General features: G+C 38.6%; 1 long non-coding RNA gene across 1 annotated transcript; it reads right to left on the bottom strand.

Annotated features, from left to right (window-relative positions):
• Positions 1–3,625: 3,625 nt before the first annotated feature.
• On the bottom strand, positions 3,626–17,839 carry LOC116423200. The gene is made up of 4 exons (XR_004233700.1): positions 17,403–17,839; positions 11,487–11,581; positions 11,108–11,242; positions 3,626–7,349 (listed from the first exon to the last, which is right to left on the bottom strand). It is a non-coding gene; the product is annotated as an uncharacterized LOC116423200 (long non-coding RNA).
• Positions 17,840–18,648: the final 809 nt, after the last annotated feature.

The raw sequence follows: 18,648 nt of genomic DNA, 5'->3' as shown, positions 1-18,648 counted from the left end.
CCTATACAAAGGAGAATTGAATCTATATGGAGGAGAATGGAATCTATACATAAAAAGCATAAACTGACATCTTCCCATTGTTTGAATTTTCTTTATCCAAGTTGAACATTGAAAGAAGACTCTTTGGAATCCTGACTGATGTCATATTCTCAGAATTTTCAGGCTTTTCACTCTTACAACTAGACCCACAAAAGGTCTGGTCAAAACCCTCTCCAAGAGCAAAAAAAATGAAAATCTAAGGACTCTGGGAATCGTATGCTAACATGTCTCACAGCTTTTTAACCTGCTCTGATTTATCCTGGATTTTGGAACAGGAAGAAAAGGCTTTGGAAAGCTAGGTTACACATATTAAGATAACATTAGAACCACACCATACCCCAAGTTTAATAACTATCCAACATAGCATATATTCTCCAATTTCTAAGATGTGTGGCTGGTTTTTTTTTTAACTTACCTTTTTCCTATACCTCTAGTTGCCAAAATTTTCTTTCACTTCCATCCTGGCTTCTAGAAACTTTAGAAATGTTCATCAGGGATCCAAAAAAGAATTCAAATCATAGACAAAATTAATTTGGGGGTCTGATACCATGAGAATAGAATCTAATTGTTTTTTCAATTTGTATGAGATACTTCTACAACCCTTGTGTCAACTTTTGTAGAACAGGAAAATTGGAAAAATAGCTTAAAGAGAATTTCTCAATGTCTTCTCTGGCTCATGGGTGCTCAGTACATGTAAGCATTAAGCACAATACCACTTATTGACAGTGTAACTATTTCTTTATTTTAGATTAATACTATAGGAATACATGAATAAGAGGCAACAGTTAATTTACATAACCCCACTGAGCTGCACCAGTGAGAAGTATGATTGAAAGATATTGGGAAGATAATAAAGCACCCTTCCTACTTACTAGGACTTTGGGAGATACTAAGAGACAGTCAGATGCTGTTGGAGACAGGACACCTTGGTGTTGGTGACACAGACCTCCCTTCTTGTAGTTGCAAATGCCCCTACATCTCTCTACCACTGAGTGGTTTTCTCATAGCAATTAAAATTCTCCTCCCATCAATAACAGGGACGCAGGGGACTGCATGAAGTCTCCTGACCCAAATATAGCTCTTGGAATAAAAGCTCTGGCACTTAATAGCTATGTGACCTTAGATAAGGCTGTTAAAGTCATCTAGGCTTTGGTTTCCTTGTCTATAAAAGGAAAGGATTAGATCTGATGATCTAGACAGTCCCTTAAGGCACCAAATCCAAGTGTTGTACAAATTACAGATTCATTTTCCCTTGAAGATAAATAATATTCAGAAAATTCTGAAGTTTTTGTTTCTAAAAGCTTCTGAACTTGGTACAACATACACATTTTCAGTGCTTTCATTTTGTAACTAAGACTTTCTTCCACCACCAGAAAGACCCAGCCCATTCACAGCCCTAAGTGTGCTGAGAGATTTATAATGTCTGTTGCTCTTGAGTGAGCTCCCTTTCTATCAATGCTTCTAATACTATAGTCTCAGAACTCCGGACTGTAATCAGAACCTCCCCTTCATTTCATTAGCTATGACTGGGGTCTGGTGGGACCTCTGACTGTGCCTTGTCATGTCCAGCTCATTTCCCATGGAACAGTGTACCGCTGACATGCAGACTTGGCAAGGAGAGCCATCGGAAATTTTACCCCAGCACCTTTCTGTTCAACAGTTTTGCTCACCGGGAAATAAGAAATGTCCCATCTAAGACTAGTAACTTTGTATTTCTGAACCTACTGCTTCATATTATTATTTCCACTTGCTACTGCCTCAATTTGTCTTCCCCTAAACAGGCAATTAAAATGTGTTATTCTGTGCAGCAGGAGGAAGAGCAGATAGGGAAAGAGGAGAGCTGACCAACTGAGATGATATCTGTACAGAGCTTAGTACAGTCCCTGGTACATAGTAGGCATTTAATGCTTACCTTCCCATCCCCCACTTTGGAGCACAAAACGATTGCACAAATTCTGGCATGTGGGTAGAACAGCATGGCAACAAACCCTATTGCCATTATCTTGGCAGGGAGAGCCAGAGATGACCAAGCTTGTGACAGCAGCCACGTAGAACCTCTACCAGCTCTCCTTTCCCTTTCTAACCCCCACTCTCTCAAAAAAAAAAAAAAAACCTCCTAAACATCTTTGTGCTATAAAGAAACATTTGAGACCTTGAGAGATTTGATAGCCTAAATCGCACAATACTTTTGGCCATGTTGGAACCCCGGAGAGAGGACAAGGTGAGGGGTGGATCTCCCATCATCTCTTGTTATTTATAAATAATTCATTCCTGGGAATGTCCCATGCATACAGTTGTTTTCATGGCAACCAAGGAAGCAGAGTCCATTCCCTAGCTCATAGACAGCTGCCCCCAGCCCCAAACCAAGTCAATATGTGGAGAGTCCTCTCAGAGATATACAAGAGACTAGATAGTTCATGAAAGCAAAACCAACTCACAGGTCTGCTAGTTCTGATAGATTTGGGGTTCTGCTAGAAAATACTATCTCCTTCCTCCTATAACTGAAGTGCAAATGTGACTTGGAATACAGTTGCCCTGATAGGTTCTTAGAGGACTTTTTCTCATTCTGTATGAATAAAGTTGGGTCACTATGGTTGTTGACCTGGTGTATCTGTCTGACAATTCATGCATATAAAATCCATCTGTAGTTACAGTTCAGCCTTAAAGTAAACTATACAGTGCTCTCTCTTGGCTTAACAAAAGGAGTTAATTTTGTGTGCTTCTCTGTGGGTCAAATGCCCTGTGCACACTTGACTCTCAGTCACAGACTTCCACCCAGTCAGGGTACCACCTTAGCAGAATTATGGATAAGGAGGGTCACTGTCCATCTCTAAATTGACCTCATCACCATGTCCATCAGCCTTAATGTCTTTCCAACTTAGATAATACATTGTCAAGTCCAAGACACCACAGGTCCCACTGATGTTGGACTCAAAACTTTTATTGAGTCAGAGCTTTCCCAGAGATAGAGTGTTTCCTGATGATTTCATGCCACACTGGGATTAGTCAAAACAATTGATAGGTATCTCCTTCTGGTCCATGCCAGTGAGCCCAAAGAACAGACCCTTAAGGATTCAAGCTGGGTAAGCCTAAATATGATGCATGTCCTCATGATACTTCTTCCTCAAATTAACCAATGCTGGGGGAAATATTTCTCTGGATCATCTAAAGTGGGTATCACTTTAAAATTGAAATTACATGAACTGTGAGAGCACCATCTGAAGGGACCATGATATTTTCATATTGTCCAGAATGATCTTATGAATCTGTGGCATCTTTAGATCATCTGTCCCCTTAATAAACATGGATTCTAGACACTGACTGTCTGCCCAACTTCACCTTTGCATGTGAATCAGGTAAGACTGACTCTGTAGTGCTGGACATATTCTTTTGCCCATATTTCCCAACCATATTCCCAGCTGGATCCTGTCCCAAAGTTCCCTCCCTAATATGAGGAGGATCAAGGTATGCTTTGTACTGTCCAATTAGATTCTGTGGCCCCATGAAGGTTTTTTTGTTTTCACTATTAACTTGGTCAGTCAATCAATCAGCACTTATTAAGTAACTACCATGTGCCAAGCACTGTACTAAGCACTGGGAATACAAAGACAAAAATAGTCCATGTTGTCGATGAGAGAACACAATCTCTTATATGTACATCTCTTTCTCTCTCTCTCTTTCTCTCTCTCTCTCTCTCTCCCTCCTTTTCCATATATGTACATAGCACATATAAATCAAGTGCATGCAAAACAAATACAGTGTAATTTGTGGGGGCAGGAGAGATAGAGACACTAACAAGCTGGAGAGGGATCAGCATTATGCAAAAAGTAATATCTGAGCTGAAAGTCTGGTTCTGAGATACTCTGATTTTGGCCAGTGGGCATTATATCCTTTGTCAAGCTAGAGACAATGGATCTGAGATAACTGTTAATTTGGTTCCTTAACTCACATCTAGAGCCTCAGCATTGTTAAAAGGAGTACAGGGGCTTTGTGCCATGACTGTAGAGTCCCAAATTCCGTCATTCTCCAGAAGGAGTATTACTTCTTGCTTTGAACTGATCTGACAGACCAATAGGCAAGACCTGTGATAGTCGACGAATTGAACTTCTAGGGACATACAAGCTGATCCAGATAAGAAAGGACATTAAAAGACAGATGACATTCCAGTCTGACATGTATGAATACTGTGTTTACACCATTTGAATAGAGCAGTAATTTTTCAGAGATTCACAAATTTGGTGATTCAAGATCTGATATTCAGGAGAATAGTGCTTTATTTTGGTGAAATATTCCCAGGGTCCTTTGTACCACATTGAATTAGTCTGAACCAATCCTGGCTCCCAAAACCTTTGTCAGATCTGCTATTTAGCAAATTGGAGATATGCCAGTTTGTGAAAGGGGATCTAATAATTCTTGGGGGCATACCACAACATAGTCATATTACAATCAGGTAGAGGGGACAAGGGCTTATCTAGGGAAGCCTTAGATTCACAGAGTATTAACAACCATGTCTACATTGCCTTTAATGATCAATCACACTTCTATGATCTGCTGAAGCACCTAAATTGAGGCTGCATCTAATGATCTGTAGACTTAGTTCATATAAGTCCCTATCCTGATACTAACAGATACATTGACAAATTCATTATGAAAACAGATGCCTTTGCCATGGGAGCCATCTTTTAAGGCCACACTGTATTTCCTCCAGTCCTGGACCTTTCCATATTTCTTTCTCAAATTGACCATTTGTAGCAAGAACACTTCACTGGATCATCTAAAATAGATGTCTTTTTAACGTTAAACCAAACTTGAGCTGTTGAGAGCACTTTCTAAAGGTTCCACAATACCTTTTTATCATCAATATACAAAATAAGAATCTGGGGCACCTCCAAACCATCTGTCCCCTCAGCAAATGTTTAGATCCAAGATGCACTGTGCTTTGTTTCTCAATAGCTTCACAATGCCATTTCTAGTTGTTAAAATCTGTGGGTGGATTGCTGTGACATTTGGACATTAAATGTAGCAACAACAAAAACATACCTTCTATAAACTACAAACTTCAGAGCTGCTATGCCCCATTCAGGATGTTCCTACGTGGGTCTTATTGCCAATCCTCTCTTTAAGTGTTATACCTATACCCAAGGATAGAGTTGTCCATGATAGACTCCCAAATATTGTCTTGTGAGCGTGACAAGCTCATCTCTGACCCAAATTGGATATATCAAGATTGCCCACCACTAAAAATCATTGATGGGTAGAAGAAGTGCATTGTGTAGGATACCTTAGATTCCTAGAAACATCAGATTAACTTTCCTATAAGGAGATTTGACTCCATAATGGCCAGTAGGGGAGCAGGAGATTAGACTGGATCCCATTTGATAAGTGACAACAATTTCTACTTCTTTGCAACTACTTTCTGTTGCTCAATATCAACTTTAAAACCATCATTATTTTTCTGACGATTCTCACATTAAATAAGAAGGTATCATTATTGTGGAAGAATCAAGACCATCAGGTGCCCCAAAGGACAAGAGAAAGAAGCATGGTGGAGGATGAAGGCTATAGGCAATCTTCAGTGTATAACTGAGGATGACCTGGTTGTGATAGGCAGGATAAAGACTATGCACAAGGATATTCATGGCTGGAAAGAGAAGTGGGGCATTTGTGTTATGTGAAAAAAGATGCTTTGATTGCTCCTAAAATGTTCCAAAAATATTGATGTAATCAGACAAGTGCCTTTTGGGAAATCATCATTTGATTAACAGTTGGAATGGAAGGGTCCAGAAATTGCCATGTCTGCTCTACATTGAAGGGTGCAGGTTTGTCCAATGTCATTGACAAGGTCCTAGCATCCTACAGAGACTGATAATCAGAGGAGTCACTCTGAGCTCAACAGAGTGAGCTATGAGCTATTTCTTGGACCCTTTTGCAGCCCCATCTGGACAGTTAAAGGAACATCATCTATCAATTTCCTATAGGAAAGGAACATGGAGGGTATGGAAACAAGAGGGCTTGGGATTCTGAAGGACTTTTCCCGTCCCTGGACTAACCTCAGTCCCTCCCTGTGAAGCACAGAAATGAAAAGGAGGCACTGCCAGATGTGGAACCCATCAGCCAAGCCTCCTGAGTCACCGAAGGTGAGAACTGGGCATTTTCTTTGGGAAGGCGAGGAGCTGAACTGGGCTAGTCGTGCCCTAGGAAATAGGGAGAGGAAACTCTTAGGAGATTTGCAGGGGACTTGCTGAGCGTTGAAAAAGATTGTTGATAGCAAGAGCTTTGCTGAGGGTCTCATACCAGTCACCCATTACTGCAGAGAATCTACAGATGTTCCAATTCCTGCTTGCCCTCTATGTATCTATATTCAATTGCAGGGGGACTGCATATGTAACAGTAACAGAGTTGAGGCTTTAGATACCTGTCTTGGCTTTTCGTGGCTGCAATCAGCAAAAGAATAATGAGCACAACTAGAAAGGTAATCGAGCTCCAATTTCCTTGGAGGAAATTGAGTCCTAGAAAAATTAAGCAATGTTTCATAGAGCAGCATGCAGCGGAGAAGTGATCTCTCAGACTTTGTTGACAGGGGAACTAGACTGTGACAAACCAAACCTTATCTCTGACTTGAGCAACTGTGTTTCTGGGAACTGTGGATGAGAGCAGGTTTACAGTTCCCTGGGAGCTGATCAGGACACAAAGGCTCAGGGACCACTCTGGGGTAACTAGTAAACAAGGCACATTGGGAGGCTGGAGGGAGGTTGTTGGAAATGGGAAGGAGTAATAGAGTTATTAAGGAGTTCCAGGTTCAAGCTTAACTCCCAGAGACCAAAGAAATATTTCTTAACAGGATTGAGTAGGTTTATTATGGAGGAGAAAGGGTGGTGGTCTGGCTTGTGGAACTTTCCTGTTTGAAGATTAACTCCTCAAATGGAAATGTGGGCTGAGAATGGAAGGAGAATGTGAGGCAGTCCTCCTCCCCAAGAACTTCTGATAGCTTAATGCACAAAGTGGCTGACCAAGAAGGGTGTTGTCTCCTGGCAAGAGTCCAGCTTGGTTTCTGGGGCTCAGAGAGGCTCTCTCCATCTGAATATTCTGTTCCTCCTTCTCTTCTTCCTACTGCTGTGCCACCTCTATATCTTCCAGCAAAAAATCCATGAAGCAGGAGCAGCTCCTGAATGCAGATGCCGAGGCTGGTTTGGGATGAGTTCACAAATAGCCGTGGAGGTATGAAGTGAAGGTGGGGGAAGGAAGGACAGCAGGTTCTCTTCCCCAAAGTTTATCACAGCAGTGAATCACAGACTGACTCAGAGACCACCCTGAAAGAACACAGGGAGGAAAGTGAAGGGAAGGCAAACACCAGGACCCTAAAGTGACACTAAGAAGAGAGACCTCCCTCCTCACTGGACGGTGGCTGCACATGGTGACTGCCCCTGCTTCTCCTTGTGGGGCAGGTTCCCCACTCTGGAAGCCCTCCAGGGACAGACTCACAGAAGGGCACAGAAGGGCTTCAGCTGCCACATGTTTTACCAAATAGAAGAAAGGAGAAATGGCCACCATAAATGAGGTCAAAATAAAGAAAGTGAGAGCCTAGGCCAGGAAGATGAGCCTGAGCACCAGTCCAGAGTCAAGGTCAAGAGGCTGATCCTCATTCAAAAAGAAAGCTGAACTGATGGCAAATCCTAGAAAGGTCAACATACTTGGAGAGTTACCATTTAGCATTTCAAAGCCAAAAAAAATAAAAAATAAAAAGCCATTAATTATAGCTTACTTCTGGGGGCTGTGGTTTGCCCATCATAATCTCTTTGGCTCATTTTACCAACAATGAATAATCAATACTGCTATGACCTAAAATCCTCCATCCATAGTGTCTCTTGCTCCCACCAGAAGGTAAAAGACCCTACAGATCAGACTATCTTTCTGGGATATAATCTATAGAGAAGAGAAGAAACAGAATCTTCATAAGGAGAAAATCGTGAATGTATTAGTAGCATCAGAATTTCCTATACACTTCCAAATTCGGTTCTGCTATCCAGAGCTGGAACTAGGGTGAGGCAGTCCATACTTTTGCCTAGGGCATGAGAATTTAGAAAGCACTTTGACTACAGCAGCATAGGAACAACTGAGCTTACTATCTAGTTAGTGAATATAATTACTTAAAATAAAAAAAAAATATTACAATTCTTTACCCTGGGGAATGTACCCTAAATGAATATGCTTCTGGCCTGGCCTGGTTTTATCACCACCACACATTAAGTTTCCCCTCAATGGATTTTCAGTGTCCTAGGATCTCTAATCACAGGAGCTTTTGTTCCACAGTCTCTGTCTCTTCTCTAAGGGGTAGTTTGTCAAGATCTTTCCCCACATAGAGTCTTGTGTTCCAGAGTGTCCCTAACCCATTCTAAAACATGTTTAATTTGCAGGTTTGTTGCATGTTCCATGTCCTGGGCATGTTTTGTAATCTTGGCTCCGTTGTATAAGATTGCTGATCACAGTCTAAGATGATCTCAGCAGAAGGTAAAAGGTGAATTTTATGAGCCCTTACTGGAGATGGAATCATATTCACCCAAAGTGTCATAAGGAATGAATTCATTATTTTGTAGTCAGTGTGAATTAAGAGTCAACTGACTCTCAAGAGATCTCATTTATGGAGGTCTGGGATTTCTGTTGTGACTCTGTGGGGGAGAAGGTGGAAGAAGGAGTATCTGAAAGTACATTCAAGCCTTAAAAAATTCTTAAGTTTTTAATTTTAAAGAGCCCTCAAATTAAATAAGTAGAGGAGGAACAGAGACTCATTAAAGTAAATTAAATAATTCTCGATACCAGGTCTAGCAAAGAGAACTAGAAATCAGGTCTCAGGCCACTCCTTCTAAAACTAATCTAATTTGCTTCAGCCTTTTGAAAGAAAGCCCATCCTTTACAAAGGAGTCAGGCTCCAGTTTTATTTTGTCCAGAAAAAAATGTATTTGTAGAATATCAAATGTTTAGGGTTTTTTTTGGTCAACACAAAAACACTAATTTGATAACAAGAAAATACTGAAGAGAAGCAGAGAACAAGGAAGGATGGGGGAGTGGGGAGGACAGGAAAAACATCAATAATTCTAGAGCAAAAGTCATCTTGGCAATGTTAGGTCTACATCCTCAGCAGATTGGGGAAGGTATGACCAAGTTCTCCTGGAACATCATGATGATGAGGGTCTTGGTTATGAGGTGATTCTTTCCTCAAACCTTTGTCGTCAGAGTGAGAGAGAACAGAGTTTCTCCTTTGGGGTTAGTGTCAATGAAAGGACTCTGAAATGATTAGTCGTCAGTGACCTAACTAAATTTCATGCAACTATAGTGAGCTGCTGTTTCTATGGATAGTCATACCACCAGTATCTAATCATCGTAAAGCCTGGTGGCCGACTCTGGGTTAGATAGTCAAACAGTTCTCTTTTCTTACATTTTACTCTTTCTTTGTGGCCCAGCACCAGGAGCCCCCAGGTTTGCTGTCAGTAACCAGTGGGGAGCAGTGTGGTGTAAGGGCTAGATTTTGGAGCCAGAAAATCTGGATTCAAAATCACTATTTTGTGACCTCAGGTGATTATATAATTTCATTGGGCCTCAGTTTCCTCATCTGTAAAGTGAAGAGATTGGACTAGATAACTTATAAATTCCTACCAATGCTCAAAGATTCTGCAAAACTGGGTTGAGCTGAACCTAGAAAAAAGCAATAAAGATCTCACTGAAATGAGGGAGAATTGGGACCGTTTTTAACAGAACTGGGGAGAGCAAGGTCACAGGAAATCTGTTTAAGTAATAGGTCTGTGTTGGGTTTGACTTCTCCTGGAGGTGAAATGTCTTGACAACTTTCTAGGTCCTATAGAAAATCATTTGAGTGTTTTTGAAGAATCTATCCTTTGTCAGTATAAATTATTTCTCATTTTTTTTATTTCTGTCTTTATGACATCCCATTTTATGGGATGAAGTCCACTTTCCACAGGGGTCTGAGTTATCTAGGGATAGGAAATATGTGAAGCTGCAGGATTGTAACTGTGATGTTTCTGCAAATTTCAGGAGTTATTTTCAGCCCCCAGAGGAAGGAGATCCATCACCACCCACCATGATGGGAAAAGAAAGCAAACATTAAAGGAGCAGACAAAAAGTCTTAATAATTATACATTAAAGAGGGAAGCCTCATCTTTTTTGGGTAGGGATCTGGCTTCAGGAGAATGTGTGCCCAAGAAGTACTCAGGGAAGGACACTGGAATTCCCTCAAGTTACCAACAAAAACACTGTCCTCCAGGTTTATAATCTCTTTGATAGTGAGGAGAGTAAGTCACATCTTTGCTCTTTTGTCCAGGTTTGCCTGTCCTCAGGCAATGGACTAATATCTTTTCTTAGTATTCCTCTGGTCTGGTTCCCTTTAGTCTTTTCCTGAGAAGTTGGAAATGTTCTTCACAAAGTCAATGAGCAATTATTTATACATCTCCTATTTTTTGTCCTCAACTGAGATAAGAATATGGTAAGATGGGACTCATGCTTTGTTCCACAGTGAAAGATGATTTCAAGATCCCCTTCACAATTCTTCTATCACTCATCCTAGGCTTCAAAAAAAACCAATTAGGAATTTGGACTGATATTACTGGACCCTCTACACTTGAGGAAATTCAGTTATTTCACAAATTAGCTGGATTGTGTCCACATTCCAATTTTATTTTAGTGACTTTACCAAAAGTTCTCAAGGAATCACAGAATCATTCATTGTCAGTACTGGAAGGGACCTCAGAGGAATAAAAATTTGGCCCATACTTGAACAAGAATTCCCTTACTCCACAAGTGACCATTCACTTTTGTTCAAAGACTTCAGGTGAAAGAAATCCCATATCTCTGGGGTGACCTGTTCTCCATTGGATGGCCTAAATAATGGGAATGTTTTCCTTACATCAATCCTAAATTTATTTCTTTGCCTCTTTTGTACATTATTTCTAATTCTGGTCTCTGAAGCCAGACAAGAGATAAGATTAATCCCTCCTTCCATAACATGGTCCTTCAAATACTTCAAGATGGTTATTATGCTATCCTCCACAACTCTCACCCCAATTCTGTTCTTCTCCAGAACAGGTATCTTCATTTCTTTCAAACATTTCTTTCACTTTTGGTATGAACTTGAGGTCCTTCATTCTAGTGTGATTATGAGCAAACCATTTAACTTCTCACTCTGTTTCCTCATCTGTAAAACAAGATGAATAAAGCTCATAACTACCTGCCTCCCAGAATCATATTTAGGAAAGTTATTTGTAAACCTTAAAATACTATATAAATGCATGTTATTATTTTTCTTGGTTTGATAGAAGGAGCACTGAGTGATGAATTAAAAGATTTGGATTCAAGTCCCAGCTCAGTGGCTTTCTATCCACATTCCCATGAACTTAAAAATAAATTTCAAAAAATAAATGTACTTAAAATAACTTTACCCTTCTGGGCTTCCTCAACTTTCTCTCCTCTTCATTACTTCATCATGGGGATTATACTTGAACCAAACTCAAAGCATTGTTGTGAGCAGAGCTTTCTTCAAGTTTCCAGTGTCATAAGTACAGAAACTATATGTTAAATTAAACTAATGGGTTTTGTAATAAATCTCACTATGAGATAAAAAAAGGCTGCTATTGTTCCAAGGGGAAAATACTCCCTTTCCTCCAAGAAATTAGTCTCTTTGCACCCAAGTTACAGAAATTAAGGGGCAGAACTTAAGGAAGGGAAGGGTCAAGATCTGCAAGACTCTTAGGAAGGACATTTATGATTTTGGTCTTTGTTTACAGTCACTAAGCTGAGGAGACTTTACTTGAAAAGGAGAGGAGGTAGGGGAGAAGAAGAGAGGATAGAGAGAATAAAAGACTTAGAAGGAAAAAACTATTTCAAGATTTGAAGTTTTGGAGGAATGTTGAAAAACGGTTCTCCAGAGGACATGAATAGATTGTGGCTGATTTAGAGTAAAGATTTTTTTTTTTTGCTTTTCAGCCCTATCTACCTGGCATTATGTATAAAAGACAAGGGGTCCTTTAACCTGAGAGAAATCACTCTTTAGGTATTAGATAATGAATCAGGCTTGCTACCACTCATATTAGAACACATGTCCTCGAGATATATGGCATCAGAATATTATAATGTTGGTCACAGTGGGGATATATAAAGATTTTAAACATTGTACTATTCCCAGTCCCACAGAACAGAATGTGTCTGTCTGCTGAAGTATATTGAAATTGCTCCCAATTTCCTTATAATTTCATGCTTGAATAAGGATATAGAGGCTCTTCTTGCCTTTGGAGGAAAAAGAAAAAAGAAAAAGCATAGAGAGAATAGGAAAGGTGTGTATATGGGAGGAACTGCCTTAAGTCTCAAAAAAAATCCCCTATGGACTCCCTATATATGCTCATATTGATTACAAATTAGATTTTATGATAATGTTGAGTCTATGGCAGCACTGATCTAATAATTTCTTAAGAGAGTGTATATATGAAAGAAAAGTCTCTTCTGTGGGACTTCTAGGGTCAGCAAGGAGATTGCTGGGTACAGTGTGATCATATAAAGGCGATTAATATTTCTAGAGACAATTTGTTCAGAGAAATTTGGGAAGCCAAGAATTCAAGCCTGTTGTCAACCATATTAGGAGTCCTTAAAGGCAAGGCCCAATTTTTCTACTTAAGGAAACTCAACAATTCCCCCTATCCCAAATATATTTTTAGCAATCCCATAAAGAATCCTCCTTTCCCTAATTAAATCTAGGTTGAAAATGGAAGCATCTTATCATTCTTAATCCATTTCTTAGCTATTATTCTTAACTTCCTTCATTGTGTTCTCTTACTAGGGGCAACAAGATGTGGTCCCAGTGACCCAAGAGCTTGAACTGAACAAGCTAAAAGAACTAAGTTTTACTGAAACAAAATGGAATATAGGGGAGCTTTAGCTGGTGTGTTAGCAGGATTAAAGTAAACTAAACTTTGATTTGACTTTTTTAGCAGGTGCTGGAAATCACTGGTTTGTGTAGAGATGTCCCTTCTTTGTATTTATCTACTGCCTCAAAGTTCCTGGGATGGGGATATTGTTTATTAACAGAGAAGGTGAATGTAGCCACCTCTTCTGAACAGTTGATCAGGGAGCTGAGGTCAAAGGCAGCAGGTTTCAGGTCAGTCTCACGGGACAGAGATTCCCATAGGGATGTTCTGTGTGACTTGATTTCTTTTATATTAGTTCCTGATTGTGAGAGAGACTTTCCCCCCTCATATTCCCTCCCTAGTTCTTCTATCAAAACCTGCTTTGGGGATAAAGAATTTGATATCAAAGTATATGAATTTATAAGAATTCCCCAGAACTATTTCAACTTCTAAGGCTTCTTTCTCATTGGAGGGGAATAGGGAAAGTGTCCAAGTGGAAAGAGAAAAATTGAGTACTGTTGAAGAAATTCCCAAAATATAGAGTGAAGATTAGAAAGAGCAGAGAAGGCCTTCCCATCACCCATAAAATTACACCCTATAAATAACTGCCCATACTACTTTATAGTGCCCATTTTAAGGGGCACTTGGCATTTCTTCTTCTTGGGACAGAATAAAAAAGCATAGCAAAGCTTGATTAAGATTTGGGTGTTGAAAAATCATTCATGATAAGCATCATAACTGCACAAGGTTTCTAAGTGCATATATTCTTTGTCCCAGTTAATTTGGATCAGATATTATTACAGGAACAGAACATACACATTTCTGAATCCATGTCCCTGTTCCCACTATTCCCCCTAACTGTAATGTTCCTTGGCCTTCTTCTTTATTCCTCTGAATGCTATCCTTCCTTCAAGACCCAACTCAAGTCTTCTTCTCAGACTGCCCCAGCCCTTGAGGTCAGCATCTTTTCTGAACTCATGTGTACTTTCCTAACATTGTTAAATATTTACTTTTTCATGCACATCTCATCTTTCCAACAAGAGTGTGTCGAGTATATATAACAAGTACTTGTTCAATCAAGGTGGCAAGGATGATTTTGCTCAAATCTGGTGATGGTGATCTCAGACTTATCTTTTATTTTTTAGCTAATATGACTGTTGATCATAGTCAGGCCCTCAGATCAGAAGGAAGCTATCTTAGATTGTGATCAAGTCTGACTACAAGTGTAACAAAATTCTTTAATAGAACAAAAAAGCTAAAGGAAGATATCACTCTGCCTTCCCTATACTGAAATTTCTAATTCCTCCACTGAAACTCTTCTATTCTAATTTTCAGATAAGAGATGATGACCTCATTGAGGAAAAACATTTATTTGTGCTTCAAAGATAGTTCCATCTGGAGCATCCAAATGGTGCAGCGGATAGAGTACTTGCCCTGGAGTCAGGAGGACCTGAGTCCAAATTTGAACTCAGACTTTTAATACATACTAGCTGTGTGACCTTGAGCAAGACACTTAACCTCACTGCCTCACCTTTCTCCCTCCATCTCCCCCTCAAAACCAAAAAACAACACCAACAACAAAACACTGTTCCATCTGAGTAAAGAGAGAAAAATAATACTCTTTAGGGGGAAAAAAAGCTTCTAAATCTGCTGCAAAGGCAAGGGCTTTAAAAGTCAGATTGAGATTTTTTTTTTCCCAAACGTCAATAGGGAGCCACTAAGGGTTTCTGAGTAGGTAGTACCTTTACCAGACCTGTGTCTTGTAAGATTATTTTGGTAACTGTGTGAAGAATGAATTAGAGGGAGAAAAAACACTAGAAATAGAGACCCTGATTAGGGAATTAAATTAGTCTGCATGTGAAGTGAAGAGAGAATATTTATGCTGGTGGTTGTGAAAAGAGAGAGAGGTACAGATACATGATATATACTGGAAGTTAAACTCATCTCTGAAATTAGTTGGTAATGAGGGATGAGGGAGAACAGAGTCAAATAAATGTGTTATCCATCTAAAGTGGTTGACTGTAAGGACAGTAATGTCTTCTCCACAAAAGAGGGTTTTTGAGGATACATTAGAGGGAAAGAGAATCACTTACATTTTGAGCATATTAAGCTTGGGATGTTGATATGGAGATGCCTAATTATCAGTTAATAATGTAGCACTGAAATATATTTTACATATATTTTAAATTTATTTGTATATGTTTTATGTCAGATAGGACCATACTCCATTGCCACCTCCCATAGTTGCAATTTATCCCTTCCTTGTTTATTTTCCCATAGAAATTTAACTGTTATTTTATGTATTTCTTTGAGGTGATCCATTTAAATGTTAATTGACAATGCACTAAAATAATTTTAAAAATATTGATATTTTTGTCTGTTTCTCCTTTTTAGCCGCAAACATGAAATATTCCTTTGGTTGTTCAGCCCCTTTTTTGGTCAATAAGATTTTATCATTTTATTTATGAAATTTATCTTTGGTATATAATAGCCAAGTATTTGAGGGGTTTGGTCATATTCCTATAAAGGAAAATCTATCCCTCACACATACCTTACAATACAACTAAGCTGTTATTTTGAATAGGATCTGAGAGTATAGCTCTTAATTTCAATGCGGAGATAAGCATGATGTAGAAGAAAAAGATTGAGATGATCTCAGCGTAAGAAAGATATGAGTTCAGATTATGTCCCTGACATGTACTGGTTATGTAATGTTGAGTTGCAGCTTCTCAGTGTTCCAAGCAATGCTCAAAGATTATTATGATTTGTAGAGTATGTACAGTTATGCAATTCCTTTACTAGAGACTCCCGCATCCCCACAAAATAATCATGGGTCCAGCCCAATATATTAATGATATATAAATATGTTATGAAGCCATGTATTAATGAGAGCAATTAAATTACCAATTAAAAGGATATCATTCTGAAGCTAAAGGGAGGGACATCAGACTCAGTGTAGACTCAGGAATTTGGGGAAGGTCTCTTGTGAGACCTTCTTCAAGTCTTAACTTTTATGTGACTAGAATTGTCATGCTGGGATTCTTTAAGTACCAATTCCTGCCTATGTTTAAGGTCTGCCCTGAAAAGGCATTCAGTTACCTTAACATAAAAAATTAATCTCCTGAGAAGAATTTCACTTTTGCAATTGGAACTGAAATAGATATTCATTCATTGGCTAAGCTTGTACAGCCTAAATAAAATTCAATACATAAACAATTTTTAAAAAACCCAACTTTGAGGTGATTGAAGCCGCTTCAAAAATAGTGCTTTACCATCAAAAGCTGTAAGTAAAATGGGTGTCTACAGATTATGGTTTAGTGAGGATGTAATGCCAAATATCTGATATGTCAATGGAAAATATGTGACAAATTGAAATGAAATTCCTACTCCTGGTTTTGCTCTTTTTCCAGGGTTTGGATGGGACTTTATCATCTTGGCTAAGAGTTGTTGACTAAGAAAGCTTCATATTGTTATCATTAAGGACAAGAGGATACCAGTTACTGAAAAGTAGTTTTGTTATTAGAGCAAACTTATGGACAGATAAACTGAACACTGAGATATGACAAATCCTGACTCAAACTGCTTCAAATTTATGAAAGAAAGATAAGACTACTTGTTTATATCCACAAAAAAACAAAATCACTGCTATCAATTAGAACATACCCTCTCAGATTATAATTGGACCTATCATCAAGGAATGATGGGCTCTGCCCACCATATTCAAATTTCAACTGTCATTCTTCCTAGAAACTCTTATTATATATCCTTTACATAATGGAGTTCAGACTAAACAGTTCATATCATTCAAAGAGCCAGGTCTCCAAACCAAATCCTAACTCTAATGTCTCACATTATATGTGTTGGTGAACTGAACAATATCACAACAGGTTTCAATGCTTGACATTGGGATTTGGTTATTAGGATCTGAGGGAACTTCCATTTAGATACTGGTTGGATCAGATAAATTTCTCAAATCTTTCCAAGTTTTAGTATTTTGAGATTCTTCTTGTTTCTGAAGGATGTGTGTGTGTGTGTGTGTGTGTGTGTGTGTGCGCAACAGATTTGTGAGCAAAACCAAGTGAGGTTTTGGCATCCAGAATACTCAATTTTGAGTAAAGTAGACCCACCTCTTGTCCCTTTCTACCTGTGGATCTCAACCCTACCCATCTAGGCCTCAGTTTCTCCATCTATAAAATGAGGATCTGTGAATAGATGGCCGTAAAGGCCCTTTCTAGCTCTAAACTTATAATCTTATGATCCTAGCTAGAATTTGCACTTCATGCCTCATTTTGTTGTCATGAGAGATGAGATGGTACCAGTTACTCAAGATTACTTGTAAGTCTCGCGGACTTTAGCAATGGACAGACTGAATTCTGAAAATTGACAAATCCCAAGTCAGACTTCTATTTTATAACCAAAAGAAAAATTGATAAGTTTTCAAACAAAATTAAATTATACCGTTGAATCCATAGGAATTCCTATTTAAAGCAGAGCCACAATGAATGGGAACATATATAGCTACTGACTTATATATTCATTTCCTCTATCTCCTTGATTCTAATTTTCTGACAGGATAAAATCTTCTCTAGATCCATCTCTGCTCATTCAGACATGTTCCCCACTAAATTCCTAGTTGTATTTCCCCATTAGTATTTGATTGATTATTCACACTAGCCCAGTTATTTACTTCAGCTTAAAGTGCTCACTGATACTAATTAAACATGAAGTGCCCTTTCTTACTAATGAACCTGGTCCGTACAGTACCTAAGGGATAAGTTCTCCCTAACTGATTCTAACTCCAAACTGTCATCTGTGTCACATGCCTCTGCCTTATACAATGGAGTCCACACTAACCAGTCCAGATGCCTAAACTGACTTCTAAACTTTTATAATAAACCTAGATTTTTGTTTTAAAACATGACACTCATACTTTGTTTTCTCAATTGTGATAAATCAGTTTGCTTTAAGTCAGTAGAAGACATAATTATTAGGAACATAAGGTACTCATTCATTGTCTGAGCTTGAATCAGTCTAATAACGTATTAGCATGAACCAATATAATTTATGTAGGAATATTGTTAAGGTTATTTTCCTTGGAGAATGGTTTTTGTTGTTCTGGGTTCCCCCAAATAGGTATAAATCTACATTCTTTTCTCTGTTTCTCTTCCACTCCTTGAATCATTTTAATAAAGCACATCTAAGCAAGGGCTGAAGTTCAGAAAGAACCAAAATCAGTTTCATTATGGAAAGAAACTATAGCTTAAATTTATATATAGTATAAAAGAATCCTCGAGTTTTAGTGATCAATCATTATGTGTCACATAATTGGGGGAACAGGTGTTCTTCAGGTCAATAATTCTTAGTTTCTTTAACTTTTCATTTAATCAGCAGATTGTACCTTCTGTGGAAAAACTCAAGTTTTTAATATCCTTCCAAAGATATGGCACTTTTGAATTAAAAACATTGAACTCTCTGTGGACCAACCAGGGAAGAGTACAATACAACTGATACACACAGAGATATGCTAGAATCAGCTTGAACTCCAAATGTTTAATTTTATGTGTGAGCATTTACACCTCAGAAATCGGCAAATGCTACAAATTAGGGCTTGATTTCTGGTTTTGTAGATGATCTAGACTTAAGAGAGTGACTTAAAAATGTAAGTTATGAAGAATAATATTAAAAGTGTCTTCTGTATACTTTG

Source organism: Sarcophilus harrisii, chromosome 4, assembly GCF_902635505.1.
Source record: "Sarcophilus harrisii chromosome 4, mSarHar1.11, whole genome shotgun sequence".
NCBI classification, from domain to species: domain Eukaryota; kingdom Metazoa; phylum Chordata; class Mammalia; order Dasyuromorphia; family Dasyuridae; genus Sarcophilus; species Sarcophilus harrisii.
This window is presented reverse-complemented; position numbering and strand designations above follow the sequence as displayed.